We start from the raw sequence: 25020 nt of genomic DNA on the forward strand, positions 1-25020 counted from the left end.
GTATCATATCAAAGTAAGCAGCAGTTGCAATTACTCTTTCCACTTTTCTAAAGGTTTTTCTCCTCAGGAACAGAGCTTTCTCTAAAAACATCTAAAAAAATGCACCAAACAAACACAAACTTTATGTCATGTACAGTAGACAATTTTAAGAATATCAAAACTCAATCTAAAGCTGACATAATTTAAAGATAAATTATCTATCAAAACCAGGTATTCCTAATGACTATTCATGTAAATATATTGCATGCCTTGTCTTTGCTGTGTGGTATTTCAGAAAATCTTGTAAGGTTATGCATATTTTTGCCATAACCTTTGTCTTCCAAACCCTAATTTCCTTTATCTCATGCTAATTCATATAAGAATGTCTGATGAGTTCACGTAGCAAATTATTACTCTAAATTAGTCCATGTAGCAAATTTCTTTAGGCTTGTTTGGAAACCAAAATGTGTTGAAAGTAGGAACAAATAGTCCTTGTGTGTACAATTTGATCATTCTATTCTATTTCAATTCACTGTGCATGGAAGGGTCAATCAAAAAAGATCTGATGCTTCTTTTCTGTACACAAAGCAGGGATTAACATGAATTTTCCATGGAAATATTTTTGAGATAAAATACTGTTTTATAAAAAATAGTGGGAAGGTGTTGTTCCACTGCTACCATTTATTGATTAAAATTAATAATTAAGATTTTCAGAATTACTGAAACTTCCTGTATGGCATATGAAAAAAAAAAATCCCAGTCTTTAAAAAAAGAAAAGTTTTTTTTACAGATCATAATTAGATAGTTAAAAACCTAAAGAGTATGACAAGAGTTGGTACTAAATTATTAAAATTATATGTTGGATTGAGCTGATAAGGACTTTTTATTTTGTAATTTTTGCATTCTGAAATCATGAAACCACCAAGGTTCTGATTGCATTGTTAGAATTATGGAAAAATATTTATCTCAAAATCTCATCAAATGGTTCAAGAGATGATTTTAAATCTAATGGAAGAAGAAGGAAAATATATTTTATTATTAATTCTCAGATCATAGATCATATTTTGGGGAGTTTGGCCACCACATGAATGGTTTTAAATTGCATACTTTTTCTGAGCACATAAGTTCTTTCCTGTGAACAGTTATCTGGCTTAAGTAATCTTTTGGGTTTTAGAGTCTCCTATGTTTATATAGACTTGCTATATGATTGAGAACAGATAAAGATTTCAATAACAGTAATAAGTTTTAGATGGATGAACTTCACAGTATTCCATGCCTTTTGAAGAAAATATGCTAAATAGTCTAATATGCTAAATTAGTTTTATATTAAAGTTTATAATTTACTCTCAGCATAATAGTTCAGTCCTATTTTCCATTACTGCTGATAGCTACTCAGTAAGATGTAGTGTCAAAAGGAAATGAGCCATAGCGATCTTATAGATAGGAAATAATATATTTGCTAAAAGCATAATACGGGCAAAAAAAACAGTGTTATTCTTCTGCTAAACCTTTTGTCACATGCTATGTATCATTCCTGCTTTATGACCTTTACAAATGGCATTTCCTTTTAAATCTCCACATTGTATTAGGAACTAATTTCTGAGATTAAAGCAGCATTACTTAGGTTTTATAATTAGAAAATTTTGGAGAAATGACATACAAACCAGAGGAACTAGAGTTTTAGTAACTCTTCTCTGACTACCTTAACTTTTTTTATTATTACTTTTGTGTATTGTCAAAAAAATGTAACAACTTTTCCAAATTTTCTTTGCTAAACCTGCAGGCAGTAAGCTTTGGTGAACCTCTTTCAGCCTTGTTTTTCAGGTGATACATTAGTTTCTTCAATTTAATTTTACTCATCTAACCGAAAGACACCTTGTTCCATAGTCATCTAGTCAACATAATGTACTTGGTATTTGAATATAGCTTGTCTTAAAAAGGAAGATGTGCATATACTGCATGAGATGGGTCCTCTATGTGATGAGGGGGAAGCAGGATTACAGTTCTTGACTGAGATCATTATTGAGGTAGAGTATTTCAATGCATTTTAGCTATTTACATTTAGATTACACATTTTGGTGTATCTTTCTATATTCTGTAGTAAGTGGAGAAAAATACATACTTTAAGCCATGGTTCAGCTGACATACATCAGATGTCTACAGTAGTATGGATTGGATTATGCTTAAGAAGTGCTTAGATTTCTGTACTGCCCATTCTATGTTTCCATAAAGATTGTCCATGAATAGAATCATGAAGAATAAACTGGGGCAAGTCAGAATCTGAATTTTACTCTTCTAATGAGCTTAAATTTCTGGAAAGGCAGCCCAAGCCTCATCATCTTAACCTAAAATGATAAAAAGAATTGTGGCGTGGGTTTTCGCTCTCCCCGGCTGCACGCAGCTCTTGGGAGCCCGGCTGTGGCGTAGCTTCCACGTGCTGCCGGGGTTTGCTGCCGCAGGTTCCCGGACACAGCTCCGTGTCTCGGGCGCGTGGGCTGGCCAGCCTCTGTTACCGTGCGCTAGGGATCTGGCAAAGAGGTAAGGAATTTGTCCATTTACTCCGTGCTTGGCAGGAACGGTTTATTGAACACGTGGCGCGGTTCAATGGAAGGACGCGACCGTTCCTGTCACTCGTATGGGAGAAAATGGCGCCTGGGTGCTGGCGGGATAGGGTTTCATGGAGGGGCGGGGCGAGAGGATCCACGGCCTGCTGCCCAATAGGGGTGGCTGCCGTGGCGGTGATGTCAGCAACAGCGACCAACCAGAGAACCCTGCAGGGGCGGGCACCGAGCCTTGGGCTGAGCGGGATCGTGTGGCTTGGGGTGGCCAGCACGGGGTTTCCCGGGGCCAGACAGGGGGGTGGTTACAGGAGCGGCACAGGGGTAAGATCCGGCAGCAGGCAACATGGGGCCAGAAACTGCAGGGGGGGAACAACACAGGGGAAACGCAGGATTACAGAACTTGACTTATTTTAACATAAATTAAAAACCCTAATCTAAACCCAAACTCCGGGATGCAACAAAGAATGAATTAAAAGAGAATAAATATTCCTTTAAAGGTAGAAATAAAGAATAATTTTTAGCTGTTCTCTTTCATATATAGATAGATTTACTTCAAATTACATCTAATACACTATAAAATAAGATATTAGGATAAAAATGTGCTTAAGAGCTGCATATAAGAATTTCATACAGAGATACTGTTGAGTAGTACTGGATGAACATTTTTGAATTCAAACAGAATTTATTCAGATTGAGGCTCAACTTTACCAAGCCCCTTAGCTATTGACAGGGCTACTGGTATCGACTAAAATACTTTTGATGTCTGGTGACCAGTAGTTCCTGATCAATTTTTGAGATTAGCCAAAGACAAACTAATTGAAAGTTTTGAAAGAAAGTTTGGAACAATTTCATTATATTGGATATCAATGGTTATTTTCCTTTTTCTTTTTTTCTGTTATGCACTGACCAAAAATAAATATCCCATGAGAAAGGAGTATCAGAAAAGCATATCCATAAAGCAGCAATACAATAAAATCTGTATTTTTTTACTTTCTGGTAGATACATTTGCTGTCTTTTAAACAGAAATTATCACAAGTTCAGCTCTTGTCTTAATATTTCATAACCTTAAGCCTTATAAAACTTTAACTCTGATATAAAATTTTAATAGATAGCAGAAGATGCTGAATAAGAATGTTTTGAAAGGGGTTCTTTAGCACAAAGAAAAAAGGGCTAAATTACTGAAGTAATTGTGAATATTTCATGTTGTAAGAACTGGCTTCATTGTCAACTTTCATTTTTTTGAGAAAAAAATTCCACTGGAAGGTTACTTATAACCTTTGGAAAAGGTTACTTTAGTAATACCAAGCAGGTAAGCATATGAATGTTTGCAAGCCTTTGTGTTTTTATTAAGCGTTTTTCTGATGTCAATTAAAAATATCATCATTCAGGGAAAAGTGCATTTTGAAATAAATGTTGGCAAAAGCTTTATCCTCCAAAAAGTATATTAAAGGAAAACAAATAAGGGGTAAATGATTGATATGTATTTCATATTGAAGTCTGCAAGCCCCATTTTTTGAGAGTTAAACTGTAACATTTGAGTTTTCAGTTCTGACTGACTATACCATTTTTCTTGGCTTCATTGGTTCCTCTAAAATTAGAAACCAAAATAATGAATGACAACAATGGAATTTAAGAAACTCCACCTAAAGAATAATGCCTGAGATCAAGAGTATTTGGTCACAGTTGGATGGGGTAGTCCATTTATGCCAAGTTCTTCCAGCCATAAGTAGGTTGCTTAAAGCTTTATGTGGTAGCACTATATTAATAAATTATTGTCTAACTAGTATGATGGATGGGTATCCAATGTTTTTGTGTTTCCTATCCTCAACCGAGAAATAGCTTCAAGGACTGAAATGACGGACATTTTGTTTCGAGCTGTCATTTCTTTGCTTCCTTTCCATGCCCCAGTTGCTCTGTAGTTTACAGCACTGTCAAATATGGGTCACCTTATCACTGACTACGCAAGTTGTGACAGGCATTAATGTGAAGGAGAGTTTTATTCAGAATAAAGGAAACAGCTTCTCAAATTATCTTTTCTTCTTCTTTTCTCTCACCCTTTTTTCTCCTGTTTTTTCTTCTCATTCCGCAGCATTGAGCTGTATTGCTGTCAGCCCTGTGAAAATACTACTTTGTAAACTGCAAACATAATAAAATTGCTGGTCATGACAAATGACTCAAGTCAGTCTTTCCTATTAAGTCCATGTAATAGCTGCAGTATGTACTGTGCTGTACTGAGGAATTGGAGTATAGCCTCTGCAGGAGCTAACCTACCAATTCTTAACCAGAAGTAAATCAGACAACGATGAATTGTCTTCTTCTTTAAGAGTATTCATAAAGTGTCTACTGTGCATTTTCTGTGGAGGCAAAAGTTTCCCAGATTTCTGGAACCTTGTGCAGCTTCTGTGTACTAGTTTTTCTTTTATCAGATTTTGTTTCTAACTTCATTGCATACAAACTTCCATTGGGACTTTGAGAAGGTTTGGTTCAATAAAATGATATAAAATTGACTCTTCATTTTACATCTGGAAAGTGTGGTCTTTAGTGACATTACCAATAACTGACAGGTATAAGATGCTCACCAAGGTGCCTGTGCCCTATCGTCTTAAATGTATGGTATCTGATTCAAGATGTGGTTATAAGAAAGATTTCTTTTAAATAATATGACTGTGGTGGAATATTATGCATTCTAGATTACATCTAGACACATACACAAACAGATGAATTTTCCATTCCCACAGAATAAAGATAGTGAAAATCTCTCGAAATGAAACTGTGCCTGTATTTCAAAATATTAAAAAAAAAGGTCTTTATTATGAGAAAGCTAAAAGAGGATTAAAATTAAATTACTGTCATATTACCTTTTTGAGAAGTTAAAGACAAAACCAGATCAAAGATTCCAACACCTGACTTAGTAAGTGGCTGCTAAACATAGATTAACATAAGGAAAGAGGATCAAATGGTATACTACATTAAGAAAATAAAATTATCCACAGTGTATCCAAAGTTATTGTCTAAGTGGTAATAGCAAATTTTTAGCCAATTTAGAGTCTATTGTTTCCCATATGTGGTGATTGTTCCCCAGCCTTCTTGATTCTGCAGTTATCAACACTGAATTTAATCTACTTTTGTTATCATTCAAATGTATTACTCAGTCATTTAGAAGCATGAGATCTTTCTTATGCCTCTATGATCAGGTTAGATGTGATTATCTTTAAAGTTTAAATCAAATATTTGATATACTCATTTTTCTTGGGTAAATAATTAGCAACAAACCCAGTACACAGATTGTTCAGGGATGTTTCTGTGGAGATATGTTCAGTATGAAAAATGACCATTCATTTAAATTCTTCTCAATTCCAATCTTTTAGCTGATAATTAATTCATTAAAGATCTTCTTCTTCCTTTAAAACAGGATAGGTTCTTTCAAAGGTGCTGAAGGGAGGAATTAACCAAAGTTTTATTGGAAAAAAAAAGAATATATTGTTCATATCATATTCATATAATTGCTGATCCCTTTACATACTAAAACTTGTAAGCTCAGGGTTTCTTCCTTGTAACCTAGTTTGAAACTGTAACTTATGTATTCATGTGTATATAAATCATGATTCTTATTTTACTTTTATACTTGTAATTTCCTTGCAATGGAGGTAAGGCAATGACTAGACATTTTCTTACAGTTGATGTCACACTAATAGGTTCTGCCCATTATCCTGATACCAAAGGTGATTTAAGAAATGGCTTAAACCACAGCAGATTGCTGTGTATTTCCCAGAAAACTAGTGGATGAATAGCGAATTACCCAGACAATTTGTTTTCTATTTCATAAATCCTTTTCTTTAGCAATCTCATTTTGTGACTACTTGTCAAATTTTGTTTCCAGTAAAAAGAAGACATCTGGTCAGAAAACCTACATGTGTCCCTCTGTGACTGAACTCTATTGTAAATAGCAAATTAGAAAAGATACATGAAAAAACCGAAACAAAACTGAATGAAGCATAGGACTTTTCATATTTTTAAAACCTTGCAAATTGCTTATTTTTATGCAGCTTCCTTCCAGGTATGATTCACTCTTTCAGTATGTGATACTGCAATATTTCTGCTAGCCATTTCTTGTTCTTTGCTACAACTATCATCTTCATTTAAGAGAGGATCAAAAAAAAAAAAAAAAGCAATAGGCATCTAAGAATATGAAACTAAAAGATTGATCAATTTTAGAGCTGTCACTCTGTCAAGCTTTTTGAAAAATGCATCAAAAAATATGAGTTCATTATAACAGAAAAATAGAATGGGAAGGAATAATTTATTTCCTCTTTTTTTTCTATCATTTTCTATCATTTTTCAGTATACAAGGCAAAGTTAAAGATATGATAAAGACTTAATTTTTAGTAAAAGTTAATCCAAAGATTAATTTTTTGTAGAAATGCATAATTATGTAATTAATTATATTTAATTTCTATTATCAGATGTTTAGTAATGACTGTTTAAAGCTCAGCAAAAAGCCTTCTGGCTTTGTTAGTACAAGGAGATAATGTGACATCTCACACATAGATCATTTGATGCTCAACGAAGCTCATTTGAGCTACTTAACTTTCACCATTTATTTGGGAAAAGGATTAACTTCCTCATTACATTTCTCATATATAACAAAGCATCTTTGGGAAGGAAGAGCAGAAGGAAGGAAAAAAGGAGTCATTTAAATGCCATTTAAATGTCCTCAGCATTTGGTTATTCTCCACATGAAAGGTCTACTGAACTATACTATTGCCTAAGATAAAGGTCAAAGTTCAGGAGTCAGTCCAAGCCCAGGACATACATCAGAACATAAACATGCCTGTTCCTGACTAGGTTGGGTGTCTAAACTCTCTGGGTTCTGGGACTTTTGGCTGGTTGGTTTTTATTTATTTAACTTCTAAGTTACTTAGCAGAAAGTAATCTGTTTTAATGCTGGAATTCTGATAAATACTACTATATAACCATATCACCTCTTGAGTATTCTGGAAGCTTCTGATAATGCATAAAAATAATATGAGAAAGACTTTCTCCATTTTGAAGAAATCAGTTCAAGTAGTTTGTTTATTAAACTTTCCATGTCTATGTTTGTACAGTACTGTAACTGATAAATAAAATTGCAAAATTACAAGAACTTGAAATAGGATGGTGAATAATGCTGCTAATCAATTCTGTGCTCAAAATTTTCCTGTGAAAATTTTAGGCAAATAGAAGTCAAAAATAATGCTTCAATAAAATGCAGTCACCTATATTGTAATTTTATTTCCTTTTTTAGGAAAGTTTGAGCATATCTCTGAATCACTTGTGAAAGACTATCTTTATTCTTTAAAGGTTTTTTTTAAATTTATTTGTGTTGACAAAAGGATTATAAAGGTCTTCAAATACTTAATAGGCTAGATTAAAAACATAATTAGGGAATCATGTAATTGCACCCCATTTCCTGCTCACTTTTAAATGCACCTACTAGGAAAAATTCAAAGTAACTTACAGCAGACAACTAACATGAAGCACAGGCAAATCTCGTTAACATAAATATATTTTTGGGTTAGTTATATACATATATGTATGCATATATATACACATATGTGTCTATATGATCAAAATATACCTTTTTTGTTTAGTGAAAACTCTGTATGGGAAATAAGCTTGGATGTTCTTACAGTTACCATTCAGTTCTGCACACTAACAGTTGTTCCTCCCTGCCATAGAGGGCTGAATGACTGGGGAAGAGGAGATTAAATAACTCCATGCTGTCTGGTAAAGAATACCAGCAAGTTCAAGCATATCCCATGATGCATAACTAGAAAAAAAAACAAAACAAATCAGTTTTAGTAAAAAATATTTTTTAAAACTATGCAGTAAAATAGTACTGTAAATTATTTCTATAATTGATAAAAAGACTATGACATTCAATGCAAAAATTCCCATGAGCCTCACAGAGTTTTGAATGAAGAACTCATCTCTAGAAAGCCTTACTTACTTGAAAATAGAGCATGTGTTGTTATTTCAAAATAAATTCAATGTGTTAAAATTTTATTTTAAGAATAAGATATATATATATATAAAAATATTAGAAAATATGGGGTTATTTGTTGTTGTGCAGTACTTGATATGTTTTACTGAATATATTATAGTGCTTTAAAATATTTATATCATTAAGAATTTATTACCTTTTTAATAATTGTGTTTTAAATTAAATAATAAATCAAAATATTTGTAAATAACATGCCAATTGTTTTGACTCTCAGAAAGATACTATTTTATGAATTTATGCGAGCCCTGCAATGCTATTGAAAGTACCTTCTTGACTTCAATCTAAGAATTATTATATTACCTCTATGATAGTTCAAATTTTAAAATTGTTCTTAATTATATTATTGATTCTATATTAACTGGATAAATTTAAATAATTTCTTTAATGAGAGCTTACATGAACAGTATCTTCATTACAGTTGCTCTTCAATACATAGGAAAAAACTAACACTGAAGAATCTATGAATCCTTCTAAGTAAGATTCGTACAAAACAGTGATACTGCTTTCATTCTTGAAAATTTAATTTGCAACTTTTGACTACTGAACCAAACAGAATTGAAGAAGCCAGTCCTCTTCCTTCATAGAAGCTTTACACAACAGTAGAGTTAAAAAAGGGAACAAATAATTGAGAGTTTAAATTTTTAAATAGTTACTAATATTCAGAATGGTCTGTAAGCAAAACCAGAATAAGGATTCACCAGAAAGGCCTCATAAAGATATGAGTGAGTCCTTATTCTATAAAGTATGATGAGCTGTTTAAAGTTATCAGTGTTGTCAATAAGTAAGGTAAAATGTATGTGTGTTCAAGGACCAAAAGCATTGTCGGTTTTCTTTATACTGCTACATAGGTAAGTGAGAGCAAAAGATCTTTCCTTCCTATGTATCTCCCCACTATGTTCACAAAAGCCCATAATGGCCCTTAGCCCTGCCTAAACACATGCCTGGCTTTACATATCTAGTTGAGTCATAAAAGTGAGGAATACAAGAACGTGTCATAATGGTACTAGAAAAAAGAAAAGTATTTCCAGGTAATCTAGCACATTTTTGGTCCATTACAGCAGCTAACTCAGTGTGATAAGTGGAGCCTCTCCTCATTATCACCTTCAGCTTTGTGACTCCTTCAAAGGGAGGCAAGAGAAAAATAAGGGAACATATGGTAGTGCTGTAATAGGTATGGAATCAGTCTCTGTGGAGGTCAGGGGAGACTGAGAAGTTGCTCCCAGCAGACACCTCCTAGTCTATTCACTTTAAGCAATTGCTCTCAGGTCAGTGTTAGGCCATGAAATGTGGAATCCTGCTTGAAGGAAACATAGTTGCATACTTCAGTGAGTCTAAAATTATTCCAGAAAATTAGATTTGTTGAGGTATTACATTTCTTGTAGTCTTCTCTTACCATCTTTCCTATGTTCTACCTTCACATGAGCCTATGACATGAACATTAAAGGAAGATGCAAGTAGAATTCAGTATCAGGCTGATGAAGTGACATTTAGAAACATCTGTGTTTTTATTACAGACAAAAATCCAAATAGGTTTAGATTTTTACATTCTAATTTAAGACCGTAAATCTTCTGCCCTTTAATGAGACTGTTACTGTCACTGATTGTTGCGATTTCAAATACCATTTTGAAAAATGTTTTTAGAAACTCAGAAACAATCATGTATTTTTCTACTAATTAAACTGAACAAATTTGGTGTGTCAGCCACATTTAATTGAGGGTGTTCTGCATGCATATGGGTTCAATACTGCAAAGCTGTCATCCATTAAGATGCTTTTTCGTAGCATATTACCAGGATAAACTGAGTCAGGGAGCCCAACGTAAACAGGAATAAAAATATAAAAGCAAACTGATGTCCTCATGCACAAGCAAAAGTAAAGCATTCCAAGGAACAACACTCTAAAAAGGCACTCTTTGGAGATGCAATGTTGCAATGGTTATTTCTTGTTTAACAATGGACTGGCAAAAAAAAAAATATTTCTAAACTGAACAGCAGGCCTGTGAACACTTAAATGTCACTGCGTTAATAAATCTAAAGTAAATCTAAACTGCCAAATATTGGAAATCCTTGAATTAGGGCTGTCCATTAATGTCTTAACATTTTCTATGCATAGATTGAAGCGAATGAACTCTCCCTTCCCTTTTACTGTTTTGTTTGCCTTAAGGATTGTTGATCAATCTATCAATCAACAAGTATTGCAGATAGCCCCTTAGATTAAAATTTGTAGCTACGCTTGTTATCCTTAAGCATTAAGCTAGGATTGCACACAGATGTACTTGGGCAGCTAAATGTCAACATGTCAGTCAGACATTGATCCGTCTGAGTCTCTTCAAACATCTCTACTAAGACACTTCTGAAATAGCATTGCTAATGTTTCACTCAAGAGAATTTTTTTGCTATTCTTTTATTTCATGTGATTTTTTTAGGTCAAGAGAGTGTACTTTGTGATTCATATACAGAGAATATACTTTAGAAATACTTATTTGTTTATCACTCTCATGAAGTGACGCATGGGAAATCATAATATTGTCATGTGCTTGTTATACAAGACAGCTGATGGGTTGTGTGCCACTGTCTACCAGCTATATACAAATAACTGCTGAGGATGACAGTTGAGGTACTCCCACTTAGCAGCTTTGGTGGGACCCTCTCAGCTTCAACAAAATGTCTTAAAGAACATTCATGACGTGTGAGCAGTTAGGAGAATATTTGTCCATTGACTATCATTTATATGGCTCTTTGAGTCCTAATCAGTGTCAGTAGTTAATGAAATGAGGAATTCCTTTTTGCAGGCTTTACACAAATCCAAGGCTCAGAGCTATATTTCATTATTTATAATTCGTCTTGCATAGCTGGATGCAGATACTCATCCACATAAATGCTGTTAGATTTTTCTAATTTTATTAAATATATTACTAAGAATGAGCAGTAGCAATGTAACTATTAAATTCAAGAAATATAAAAAATAATATGTTTTGGTTTGCATTTAATGGTCAAAACAATGAAGTTCCTTCTTTATGTAATTTTAAATCTTTTTACTGTCTTTTCAGAAGCCATAAAATTTTACTTACAGCTTCTGACCACTGAACCAAACAGAATTGGAAAAGCCAGTCACTTTACTTCAGTTCCTGTGATGTAGACATTTGAATGTGGTTGAGCAGTTAAGCACACATTGTTAAAAGAAAAGCCAAATAATACATTCAGAGACCTCCTAATATCCCTGCTAAAGGAAATATCAGTAAACGTCTAGATAAATACTGCTCTAAGTTCCACTAATTCCACTAACAGCTAAGTTCAGTTTCCCCTGTGTAGATATCTAGTGCCATTTGACATGCCTTAAGATGTCTGAGATATGTTCCATGGGGTTGACAGGTACTACACTGGATCTAGAGGAGACCATTCTTTATGTGATGCTATCTGAAGACCAGACAAGATGTGTGAGAGCATCTTAGATTGCTTCAAGACGCTGGAATGTGGGCAGTGTACTGATGTAGCATAAAGAGTGCCACAGTGACACCTTTATGCTCAAGGCATAAAGATTTTTGTCAGTAAGAAATAATAATTTTAAATATACAGATTTGTCTTGTGTTTACTTGGTGAACAAATGTACTACAGAAAAGATAATTTCATAATCCTACATGTAACATTACACATTTTACTAATTTCTCTAATTTAAAACAGCATAATAGGGTGATAATTAACATGTTAGAAAATACTCATTTCTTACTTAATATACACATACAACAGCCTTTGTTTCTAATATTAAAAAAACAAACAAACAAAAGACCCCCAATGTATCAAAGAGGAGATAGACTGTACTGTAATTTGGTTTTGACTATTGTAATTTCTTTTCTGGACAAAAAACCCCACAGTTATGAGCCATATCATACTGTGATTTATGATGACATAGCTGAACTATAGCATTGAATAAACAGTGTTCCAATAGAGGAATAAAAGTTGTCAATTGTGATCATGAAAAGAAAAAAAAAAAAAAACAAACTTCCTGAAAATATTTAATATTCATATATCACATCTCTTTCCATTTATTTTTTCTCACCTCTATTCTAAAATAAAGAACAGACACATTATTTAATTTTTGCTGTGTTTCTTTACATGTTATAAGTTCTTCACTTAAATTGGTCTCTCCATCCTGAAGTTATTTATGCTATATATTCACTTCAGATGCCATGAAATTTTAAATCTAGGGAACGATTTTTGTAGATTATTTCACTTTCAAGAGACACTCTACTACAAAGGTCCTTTTAATGGGATACTCATTGGCTATGTTGCTTGAAAGAAATACTGTCTCTTACTTCAGGAGTTTGAAAGCAGTGAAGAACTGAGGGATTTATAACAATTAAATCAAGAAGAGATCATTATGTATGTTTAAACACATGGAGCACATACACAGAATTTCACTGAGGTACCTTTATTCTCAAAAAATAAACAGTGATCTTATAAGATTGTGATCAAGAGGTAAAAGCTATCCTCCTATAACCTGTATTTGAAGAATAAATCATGTCTAACCAATCTCTTTGTTAGATTGACTTTCTCAATTAACTAAAACCCAGGGAAGATTTTGTCACTTTAACTGATAAATGAACTATTGATATATTATATAGATGTAATCTGCCTTTGGTAAGTGTTCAACTGCTTAAAAATCAATCACAGGATAGTTATTAAAGACTTCTTGTTAGGTAAAAGGACATTTATTACAGTTATGTTCGGAATCTAGTTTCATCCATTATTTTAATAGCTTGAATAATAAAATAAAAATTAATACAATCTGCAGGAGAAAGATAAAATATATTAAAAAATTATTTCAAATATAAAAGTCTGATCTCCCATTGATTTTGAACCATTTGGAAGGAAAAAGGAAAAATCTAGATTTTGAAACACAAGTCTCACACACACAAGCAAATTAGCCATGGATACTATTTTACTAATCACAGATGTGTCTATCCCATAACAAATGCAAGGTAATTTGTATTAACAGATTGCTCTTGCAATGATGATAAGCTATTCCACATTTGTCGTGTGTATGGCTAAGAATTGAAATTTTAGTCAGCTGATATATACTGTCTTTTGGGAACATGTATAGTCTGAGATATAAACACTGAAAATGATTATTACAGATATCTCTAAATCTCATTCACTAAACAGTTTTGGTTTTTGAGAATTATCCATATATCTGTCAGGAATTTTCTCAGTTTGCTAAATTCTTAACTAGGCAGATGGCTATTTTTTAAAAAATTATTTTATTTTAATAATTAAATCACTTTTATTTTAGCTCTTTGTCTGCTATATCAGAATCATATATCTTCCCAGTACAGTTTATAAAGAGCATTTCTTTTGTCTCTTGCTTGGCCAAATGCATCCAAATGATGAGCACTTGTACTGTTCATCAGAAACCCTCTGATTCACCCTGAGGAATGCACCCTCATGTAATTTACAGAGTGCACCAGGAAGACCAGGAACAAGAGTTACTCCTACCACCCATGTTCTGAATTTATTGGACTATTTACTGTACAGTTGAACTAATCTGCCTTGTGTTCCTAAGTGACATGTGTGCACAAATGCTGTCTGGATACCAGTACTGTTTGAGAGACACAAAGTCCTCAGCCTTCCCCAGCAAGCTGATGCCAGGTCTCCTAAGCAACTTGCTATGACTTGTTTACTCTTCCTGTGCTTTCCATAAGCCTTCACGACCTGCTGTCAAAGGACACTGTGAGTGGTGTACCTCTGAAATGGCACCTCCTGGTGTGCAGCTAATGTGTATATATGTCTTATGAGTTATCTCAGGTCAATTTAGAATTGTTCTGCTTACTGACAGTATCATTGCACAAAGAAATGTGCTGCAGCAATAGTGCAGGTGAGAAAATAAGGAAAGGAGATTGGCAAAAACAAATTAGTATCTTACTGTAGCTTCTTTTGAGACCACGATAGCAGTCTCCCGCTGATGCATGTTTCTTTCTCATCTCTATATCCCAAGTCACACTACGTGCTAGTTCAGTAATTTGGTGCTGTGAACATTTCACAAGAACTTATCCACAGGTGTCAAACTCACAGCTGTCATTATTTTTATGAGCCATCATCCCTTCTGATAAGTCAGCATCTGTCCTGGAGGCTTACTTTTCTCCCTGCCTGTCTGCTTCTAAGGATTTCAAGTAGCCACTCAGTTGTCCTCTTCAGTAACTCTGGGTTTCTATGTGCACTTGCCATAAACTGCAGGAAAAGAAGCAAGAGCTCACCTTGCTGAGCAGGATGCCAGACACTGGAACCAGATGTAAAAAGAAGTGGTAAAAAAAAAAAAAGTGGCATTGTTATTGTCAAGCTAAGATACTTCCATCTAGAAGCTCAAGAAAAGAAAATTAATTCTCTCTCAGAATTTGTGCTATTGTAAGACTATGCTCTCTTCCAATTTAGGGTGCACTTCTGCACATATACATGTGTGTCTATGTAAACGCAAGAGATATTTGTGGAGTGCAAGTGCAGTGCAAACTCTCTTGGCAAAAGTCACTGTCTACATCTGGATGTGGTCTGCACTCTTATGAATTTTTTATAAAGAAGGAAAAAGGAAACCTGGAATTAGATATTTTTTTCTTTAGGAGTTCAGAGCACTTTGACAAAGCTATTTACCACACAGTGAAAAACCTTTGCTGCAATTGTGACTAAATTCCTCTGCTCATCTGCTCTCTCATTCCATACAGACAGTGATGATAGAACTTATTTTCCAAGAGTAAACAATTTTTGTGCTTTTCTTTTATTTTTTATTTATATTTTTAAGCTTTATTAAAATGTTCTTATTTGTGGGGTTTTTTAAATCCAGATTTCTGAATTCTTTGCAAGACACAATCCTTTAATAAGCATATAGGTTTCTACTTTTTAAGATACAGCTAGATAGCAAAGTAAACAACCAATCTGCGGATCATCTGTTTTCTCAGTTCAGCATATTTTTCCAGGAATCAGCATGATTCCTGCCATAACAGTACTTCATGAACCAGTATTTCAAAGCCCTTCTATTTGTTGTTATTTTGGCCACTGGTAAGTAGGCTATTGCAGCTAGTGCTTAACTGTGGCCAAATCTATCAGAAGGAAATGACAGTCCATATAGTTTTATGTAGTCAGCAATGAATTTCGCAGAAGCTTAAAGGTTTTTTTTCTGAAAAAAATCAATTGCAGCTAAGCAATCCTGTATTTTTGCTGCTGCTGTTGTTAGATCTATGCTGAATGATTGCCACAAGTTAAGAATGCACATGCCAACCAGAAGCTGAGTTTCATGTAGCATAAATGCAGTTTTGTTTTAAAAGAGATTATAATTTTATAGCTAGCTCATATTAACAAATGTAGATAGTAATAAGTAATTTATGCTACTGCTTGTCCTCATCAGACTCATTACTGCAGAGTCTTTCATCCCTCTTCCTAATCAGAAATATGAAAAATTCTCCCAAAAGACCCTCTTCATATCTATTTTTTTTCCAACCCCCACAACTGAAATTTTCATATAGAGAAGTAATGAGAACATGCTCATAGAACATGAGGTGAACAAGCTCTGGAAAACAAGTGCCAGCTTTCAGTTGCCATTTTATTAAAAGCAGGAATTTCTTATGGTCAAAGCATAATTTAAGTGCGTGGAGTTCATTGTGAAAAAACAGTAGAGAATGGGAGGGATTAGAATGGGAAGAAAAAACCAAACTTTACAGAACATTTTTGTAGAACTGCCTTTTAATTCAAACAGAAAACAACCAATGGGTTACATTAAAATTTTTACCTTCCTTAATTTCAAGACTGGGTCTTCAAAAATGGTTTTACTGCAAAAGTGTATCTCATATTTTTAGGAGAACGGAGATCAGGGACTGCTGCCCAAGGGAAGGGGAGCAGTGAGCAGAGGGTGACCATAACATGGATGCTGATGGGGTACAGCCCTAAAGTATCTGAACACAACAGACAGAGGCCAGGGCTTGTCACTGGGTCTGTTGTTAGCCCCGATACAGCAAACAAGGAACCACAGCCAGGGTGCTTCAGAGGGATCAAGGCTATAAGGAGACAAGGCTAGAGAAAGACCTGGAGACCAAGCTACAGTGTAGACAGCAGTGGAATTTTACTTTAAAATTATTCAATTTCCTCTTTCATTATTTAAAATATGAACTATATTCCTGCATGCCTGCAAAATCAGCAATAACTCAGAAAACTTGAATCAAGCCTATTTGACCACCAGTTTCTGTAGACATTAGAAGGAATAGTGCTGCCTTCCAGTTTTTATTCCCCCATGGAAACAGTCTTAAGGTGCTTGTGGGTCCTTCAATTTAGATCTAGTTTGAGACATTAGAAATATGCAGTCAAGACTACAGGCTAAGGAGGTTAAATGTATCCATGAGAGATTCTGAGCAGGACTAAGAAACATAGAAAACAATATTTTATATATTAGGAAGAAATGTACTTTGCTAACATCAGAACCTGTCAGGCAGGGCATACTGAAAATACAGCAATCGTACGCCTCACATGGTGCATTTGTAGGCTTTCTTTCATTTAAATACTATATGATCTGTGTTAATTTGTGAGATGTTAATATTGAACTATTAAGAGAATATAATAGATAGCACACATAATGACAATATGTTTATTAAAAGTGAAATTCTTGATCAAATCCTTGAATTAATCTTTTAAAAAAACAAACAATGTTGGAGCATATGTCTAAGGAAAAGTTTGTTTCTTCAAATAGTTCAAAAGGCCAGCTATGTGTTATAGACAAATTAGTCTCATTTTAATCCTAAGAAAATATTAGAGAAATTGATATTGCATGCACTGTGAATTAAGTAATTCAAAACAAAAGAGCTTCATGAAATATAAGTTTTATCAATTCAATTAATTATCTTTCTTCAAAGGAAGAATGGATACAGTTTTGTAACATATTCATAATACATTTTGACACCTGTAAGGTTTTATGTTAGTCTTTCATAAGATTCTAATTTAAAAGAAAATAGTTGGGTATGGGGTTTTTTTACCAGATAAATGAAGTGTGACTTGCATTGAGTTCATTAATTTTCTCTGCTCTAGACTTTATGCTGTCAACATGCATGAATACATAATTATTTATAATATAATATATAAATTTATTGATGCAACCTGCAGATGATTCTGAAATTATAGAATCTTACATAATAATTACAAAATAGTATAGTCAGCATCCATGCTAGTAATAAAATAATGCAAAGGGAATCTTCTGAATACAAGCTATTTCAAGGTACCAATGTACATCTGCTAAGAATATAAAAATATATTCCTATGATAGGAAATAGCATCCTGGATGACAAAAATAATTTAAAGAGAGGATCAACAAAATTTGAATGCAAAAAGAAAAAAAGATTAAGTAAGAAAATACATGGCAATGATAATGGCATCACAAGAGCTACACATGCTATGCTGGTATGCATTTTGAGGAGATTGTGGGTCTGAAAACCAAAAAAAAACAAAGCAAAAAACTTTAGAGAAAAAAAGAAGAATGATCTAATAGTTATTCATTAGAGAAAATTAATAAGCAGGGTAATATTTTCTTGACTGGAAGAGAGGATTTACAAAGAATTTGATCATGACCCAAGTATTTGCACACAGGAAAGCATTTCTTGTGTACCCTAGTCTTTGTAAAGCAAAAGCATCACCATGTGATTTGTGACTTTCTGGATTTCAGAGCTGATATTTGAGTTATCTTGTAAATCCTGAATCCTTTTTGAGCAAGCAAAATAAGTAGGAATATTACTCACTTGAAGCATGTGTGTATTTCTACTGAACTCAATTGAGTTCTCATCTGTTTTTCCAGATGACTGTGGGGAATTCAGTACTAAGCTGCTGCATCATTCCCTTTTGCATCATGTAATGTGTTCCCATGTGTATGGCTGCACTCATCTTCATGTATGCTGGGGCTCTTGCTCTCTGTTGCTCTCAAGCATATTGGTAAATATGCATTTAACAACAGTTTACTGTACCTTTGACTTAATAAAATATTTCTTCCAGGGATATTAGTAACAGATTGGACTCTAGAAAACATTCAAGGAGGCATGATCACGGAGGCTGGTTTGAATCATCTTGGAAGCTCCTGACAAATGTGCACAATACATAAAGAAGCTGTAGATTAATATATATTTGGAGATAATAGTTTTTTTTTCCCATTTATTTTCTTTGTATATTGTGGCAACAATTCTCTTGTTTTGGCTTTATGTTTCTAATGCCAACAAATTCCATGTATATTGGAAGGAAATAGTATCTCTAATCCAATAAAATGTATTAAGTGTGAAAAGAACACTTTTTTTTTTTTCCCTTCCAACTCCCCCTGCCCCATATTTGTGTTGTCACTGTTGAGATAGTCTTTTTTAGAGGAAGACAGGAATTTCCTACATAGAATCCCTTAAATAACATAATTACACTGACTGGTAGAGGTATGGGCTCTGAGGTTTATTAATATTATCCAGTTCTGCCTTGTCTCCAGAGAAACAGTGGAATGTAGAAAGGGACAAAATGAAAAATAGAGCACAATTTATACTTATCTCTGATTCTCATAGTACCTTTACTGAGAGACCATTTTTCTAATGAAAAGAATGGGTGTCAAGCCATTGTAAAGGGTTTTACTACAGTGATTCTAGAAAAATATTTAGCTAGGGTTTTTTGTTCTTATTTGATTTTCATTAAATTCATGAAATAGAATATTTAAAGGATTGTTGTTGAAACATTGTATTAACGTACAGGAGATTTAAGTTCAGGTTTTGGCTTTACTTCAAGCTTTCAATCTTGCAGACAAGTCACTTAATCTCAAATTCCACATGATCTGTAATATAAAGATATTCTCATTTCCCTTTTTATTTTTCTTGAAGGGTAGTATTATTCTAACAACATGTGATATTAAGCTCCTTGAAAATATTTTTTTTTTGCCAAATACTGCAAAAGATATAATTCTACATCTTTGTAAATTTTTACATTTTGGTAAGCTGCCCTATAACTTAAAAAAAATAAGAGAGGCAAAAAAATTATTTTGAAAGAATATTTTTTTAAGAATTAGAAGAAAACTGATAGATCCTTCTTTTAATATGAGAGGATTTTCTTAGGATACAGCTATGAATGCTGATGTGTAGACACATTTAGGTATTCTTGTTTCTTGTACAGCTGATCTATTAAAACTTGTTTTAAAGACAGGGAGAACCTGAATTCATAGGATCATAGGATCATAGAATGGTTTGGAATGAATGAGACCTTAAAGATCCTTTAGTTCCAACCGCCCTGCCATAAGCAAGGGCACCTTCCACCTTCCGGGTTGCTCAGAGCCCCATTCAGCCTGGCCTGGGACATTTCCAGGGGTGAATGGAAATGGTAGAATTGTGATTTGTATGCACTACCAGTGAAAATATTAATTATTCTGATAAAAGATTTAACACTGAGTATATTAAGTAATTGTGCAGCCAGAGGTATCTTCTCACCATAAACTTATGTTTAAATTATAATTGGTAATCTTTTAAATATTTGATTTTTTTTATTATTCTTTTCAACATATATTCTTTTCATTAGTCTTTCCAACATATAAACAAAACAGCAAACTAAAATCTTCAAATATGACAGAATAAAAGTTATACAAGTGAAAATGAAGTCTGTGGTTAAATATAACTGAAGAATACATTGTCATAATTTTTAACTGCTGTACATTGACCTGCTTTTTGGCTGTGTATTACATGCATTTGTCTAATTAATGTTTGCCCTAAACAAAAGAAAAGAAAAAAACTGATGACACGTAAACTGCTTCTTTACTCATACTGGAGAAACAAGAGAGAGCAATAAGAGATCCACGAAAAGATGCTGGAAAGATATTGGCAGTGGGGCAGATTCTTGAGGATTAAAGTAATGCACTTGGATTAAGATCAATGCTTGCAAGTGTAGACTATTTATAACTCTTGTACATCATCTACATTTTTACTTCTTTTGTTAAGGGATTTTCTTAAAAAAAAAAAGTATTTTTGGTTTATGGTTTTGGTTTACAAAACTGATTTTTAATCTAAGAAGACACGTTTCAATAAATGGGGAACACTGCTCAAACCTCACTTTTTTCAAAGAGCAGTATTTCTTGATCTAAATAAGAGTGCTTTATAAAGGCATAAAATCAGACATGCATAAAGATCATGAAGAGAGGAGATACAGTTATTTTAAGCCATGTCATTCAACATTTATGCCAAGTATCCACTTATGTATGAAAAGAAAAACTTTAAATTAGTTGCATTCTGCCAAGGAATCTTAAGGTTTTGAAATGGTTAATTCTAAGTAGTAAGCAGGTAATATGAAGTGGTTTTAAAGAAAGAGAAAAATAATGAGTTGATTCAGTTGAGCTGAAAAGTGAATACTAAAGGCATATCTATGGAAGGGCAGATAGCTTTGAAGAAAAATAATTGGAAAAAAATTATTATGATTAGAGGGATTAAAGTATATTTAAATATGTGCAGTATATTAAACAATAAATGTGTCTTACCAACATTTGTAAAAGGAGTTGGATTAATTGTTTCCGTGTTTGCTATTGACAAGATGGTACAGAACAGCTTAAAGAGCTTTCAGAGATTAATTATGAATGCCAGTTTGAATCCTTTAGAATATATATCTTATCAATATATATAAAATGTATGTGGTAAGGAAAAATCTTGTAAAAACACATTAAAAGCTTGGGGGAATAACTCAGTCAATTGATGGCTAAGTCATTATTTATACAAAACTTAAAAGTAGTGTGGGGAGGCTGGAGAAAGCACACTGTTTCTGGTCCTTGGTCTTGAAATGAAGCATCCCAAAATGACATGTTATTGCAATTAATTTTTTTTTTCCTTAGCCAACTTGGCATTGTATATATTAAAATCTCAAGACAAATTGTAAAGGCAGAGTTATGAAAATGCAGTGTAGTAACAATTTCATGTTTAAGAAGCAGAATTTGTGGTGGCTCAATTCCAAGTGACTATGGTTTGGAAATGTATAGTGAGCAAAAGTAGTGTGAAGTGCACTGAAATAGGCTTTTGACTTTTTGTCCATGTATAAAGTTGGAGAACTATGAATGGACAGCAGTATGTTATCATTCCACAGAAGAGATGCTGTTGAATTTTTGTTCAGAGAGGTGTAATATCACTTATGTGTAAAACTGTATTTCAAGCTTAAAAACATATGAAGTTCCTAAATGAAATTCCTTCTACATGATCTTCTCTAGAGCCGTAAATAACATGTTTCAGTTACATGATGTAACATAGTCAATGTCAGTGGTCTGTGTTGTCTAGAGAGGGCTTCCAGTACAGAATATATGGATATGCATTTAAATGCTGGTAGATTCTTATAATAAAAATTTAATTGAACATACAAGCTACTGTTGTTAAGGAAAAAAAGAGGCAATTAAAAAAACTCAACTGAAATCTCATCCTTATCCTTCCCAATTAAAAATAAACCCCAAACATGCCTATCATTAAAAGGTTCTTATTGTCCTAATGATGTTTTGATAACATACACATATTAATCATGGTATAGTACTTATCCTAATCACATGAACAAGAAGCTTTCCTGGGCTGGCAGCCACAGAACCCAGGATTTTGGGCAAAAGACCCATATCTCCCACTGTCTGAGGAGATTCCTCTTACCCTGACCCATTACAGACTGTTACTCTTTACAGGTGGACTCGATGTTAAAGGTCTTTTCCAAACTAAGTGATTCTGTGATCAGTAAGTCCAGAATGGGTATGTGTCTCTTGATCTCTGTTTTATATTTATGCTTGTCTGGAGTCATGAGGGAATCTCTTATGCTCTATGACTGTCTTTTCCAATCCTACAGCATAAAGAAATTCAGTCTCAGTTCTTTCCCTGGTATTCCCTTCTGGCTCAATTAGATGCTCCAACCTCTGGTTATCTTAACTGTTACAAAACAAACAAGTTTTTCTGTCTTCTACAACTCTACCTGTAGGTGCACTTACTAGTTTCATTTCTGGAAGTAATAGGCATACTGTTAGGCATCTCATTATATCCATGAGTGTAAAGAACTCTAATTTAGACTTGTATCCTTCGGATTTTGTTCACCCTGCAGCAGATTTTACCTGGCATTATTTTCTTATCAGCCTAGCTCTCTTTGTTCAATCAAGGGTGAACTGATGCAAGGTTAAAGAATCTGCTATCTTGGTTCTTAAAATCTGCTAGATCTCTGGTTTTACAGGTCAATCAGCCAGCCTTTCAGTGGCACACATTTGCAAAATTTATATAAGAGGCAGGTCACTGCTGAGACACTATTTCCAGAAGTAAAGAGAAAGGGTAGATTTATGTTTTTTTCAGCCATTGACAGAGCATGGCAACAAACAGCTGTTAAGTTCATTGGGGTCATTTCATATAACACATTTCATCTGTGAATTAGTATCCTTTTAGCAGCATAATAGAGTTTGATGGGAAGTCTGTATTGGCTCTGGTTTTGTGTTTCTTAGGTTTAAAGGGCTTAAAACTCTAGAATGTAATAATTTGGAGTTAGTAGTTTATCAGTGAGAGCTGGAATTAAATTAAGGTGCAAAGGTCATTTTAAAACATAATATAAATATGTTCTTCTGTTTCATTTGGTTCCAAGAGTGGAATAGCTGACGGTTAGGTATGTAAGGATAAGTACTATACCATGATTGATATGTGTATGTTATCAAAACATCATTAGGACAATAAGAACCTTTTAATGATAGGCATATTTGGGGTTTATTTTTAATTGGGAAGGATAAGGATGAGATTTCAGTTGAGTTTTTTTAATTGCCTCTTTTTTCCTTAACAACAGTAGCTTGTATTTTCAATTAAATTTTTATTATAAGATCTACCAGCATTTAAATGCATATCCATTTCATCTGAGAGTAGAAATGTTTGGTGTATAATTCTTCTTTCATGCCAAAATATTTAAATAGATTAAGTAACTGTATCATACTTTTAAAATCAAGTAAAATCTTTTTCCAAGGATACAAAGTAAATTAATTTTAAAAGTAAAATTTACTTCATACTAGTATAAAATTTTATGTATCTCAGAAGTTGTCCTACTAGATTTGCAGCTCTTACACATAGCCATTTTTCTTGTGTGTTGATATTACAGTTATGCAAAAATCTATTATTAGTCTGCCCATTTTAAATTATTCAACAAATCTAGATGTAAAGTACACATGTGCTATGGAGTAAGCACTGACAGTGGAAAGCGCATATTGGACTGTAAAGGAAAACCTTACTAGGTGGATTAATATTGCAAGCTTTGAGAAGTTTGGAGTCCTTCCTTTCCCTTTGCTAATAATTAGCATTCTCTTTTCTCCTTTCCTTCTTGGAGAAGCTCTCTGGGTGAAGAATGACGGTGTGCTTGTAAAGAAGTGTGAACATTCAAGTGTATGACTATTTTTACCAAAATACATTATTCTATGTCTTTTAATGTGATTTAAAGCTTTGATTTTTTAAATGTTATTTTCCATACATTATTTATATTATTGTTCTTTAAATTGGCTCCTTGGTTTAATGTACTTAAGCTGTTTGCTTTTGGGCTTTGAAACTAGTTTGTCTGTAGCTCAGAATAATCTGCTGGTATGTTTGAACACACAGGCTTTCAATAATGCATGACATGACAATTGAGACAAATTGTTTTTCTTTCTGTAAAAAATCGTCCAAGAACTTTCAAAATATAATCCATCCCACTGTCAAAATACTAAACCCTGTTGCTTCTCACCTCAAGCCGTGATGGAACACAAAGAAGAAATGTACTCAATGATCCTGAGTCTCTTTTTTAACCTAAGTAATTTTATGACTCTCTGTCTCAACCATTGCAAGGCACAGTTTCTGATGTTTTGTTTACTAATATTTGTGCAGCCAGGGATTGAAATTTATTACATTTGGTTGCCCACATTACATTATTTACAGAAAATACATCATTTTGCTAAGCTACGAACATGATCTGGTTAATTCTGACATTTATTGTTTAGTTTTTTATTGGCCAGGTAGTGGATACTTTTAAATACCCCTTCATGTGTTGATGACACAGCTTCTCCAATACTAAAATGTAGTTAATAATGGTAGCATTTTTTTAAAGAACAATGATGTTGAATGTCCAGACATTATCTAGATAATATTTCAGTTCAATAGAAATATTAGGTTGGTAAGAGTAAATTAATATGAAGGGTCATATAAAGTCATAATATGCTACATTAGTGTTAACCTTTTAATCCGTTTTCATTTTGAATGTAAGAAAACTAAAGCAGTCAGTTGCTTGCATATTTATGCCTTTCTTATATGCATCACATATGAAAAGGCATTGTATGAAATTGATTTTTTTTCATTTTTCAAAATTAGGTGAGCAAAAATCTCTGGTTGAGAATAGTTTGACATAAAATCTAATCAAGATAATGCTGCCATGAGTTCATTGAACTTGGCTGAACTGATGTACAGTG

The 25020-nt window shown here is 33.5% G+C and overlaps 1 protein-coding gene across 2 annotated transcripts in view; it reads left to right on the forward strand.

Annotated features, from left to right (window-relative positions):
• Window positions 1-25020, forward strand: part of KLHL1 (kelch like family member 1) — a 183582-nt gene that overhangs the window by 14204 nt on the left and 144358 nt on the right. The gene's annotated exons all lie outside the window — the stretch shown is intronic.

Source organism: Vidua chalybeata, chromosome 2 (genome assembly GCF_026979565.1).
Source record: "Vidua chalybeata isolate OUT-0048 chromosome 2, bVidCha1 merged haplotype, whole genome shotgun sequence".
Taxonomy (NCBI): domain Eukaryota; kingdom Metazoa; phylum Chordata; class Aves; order Passeriformes; family Viduidae; genus Vidua; species Vidua chalybeata.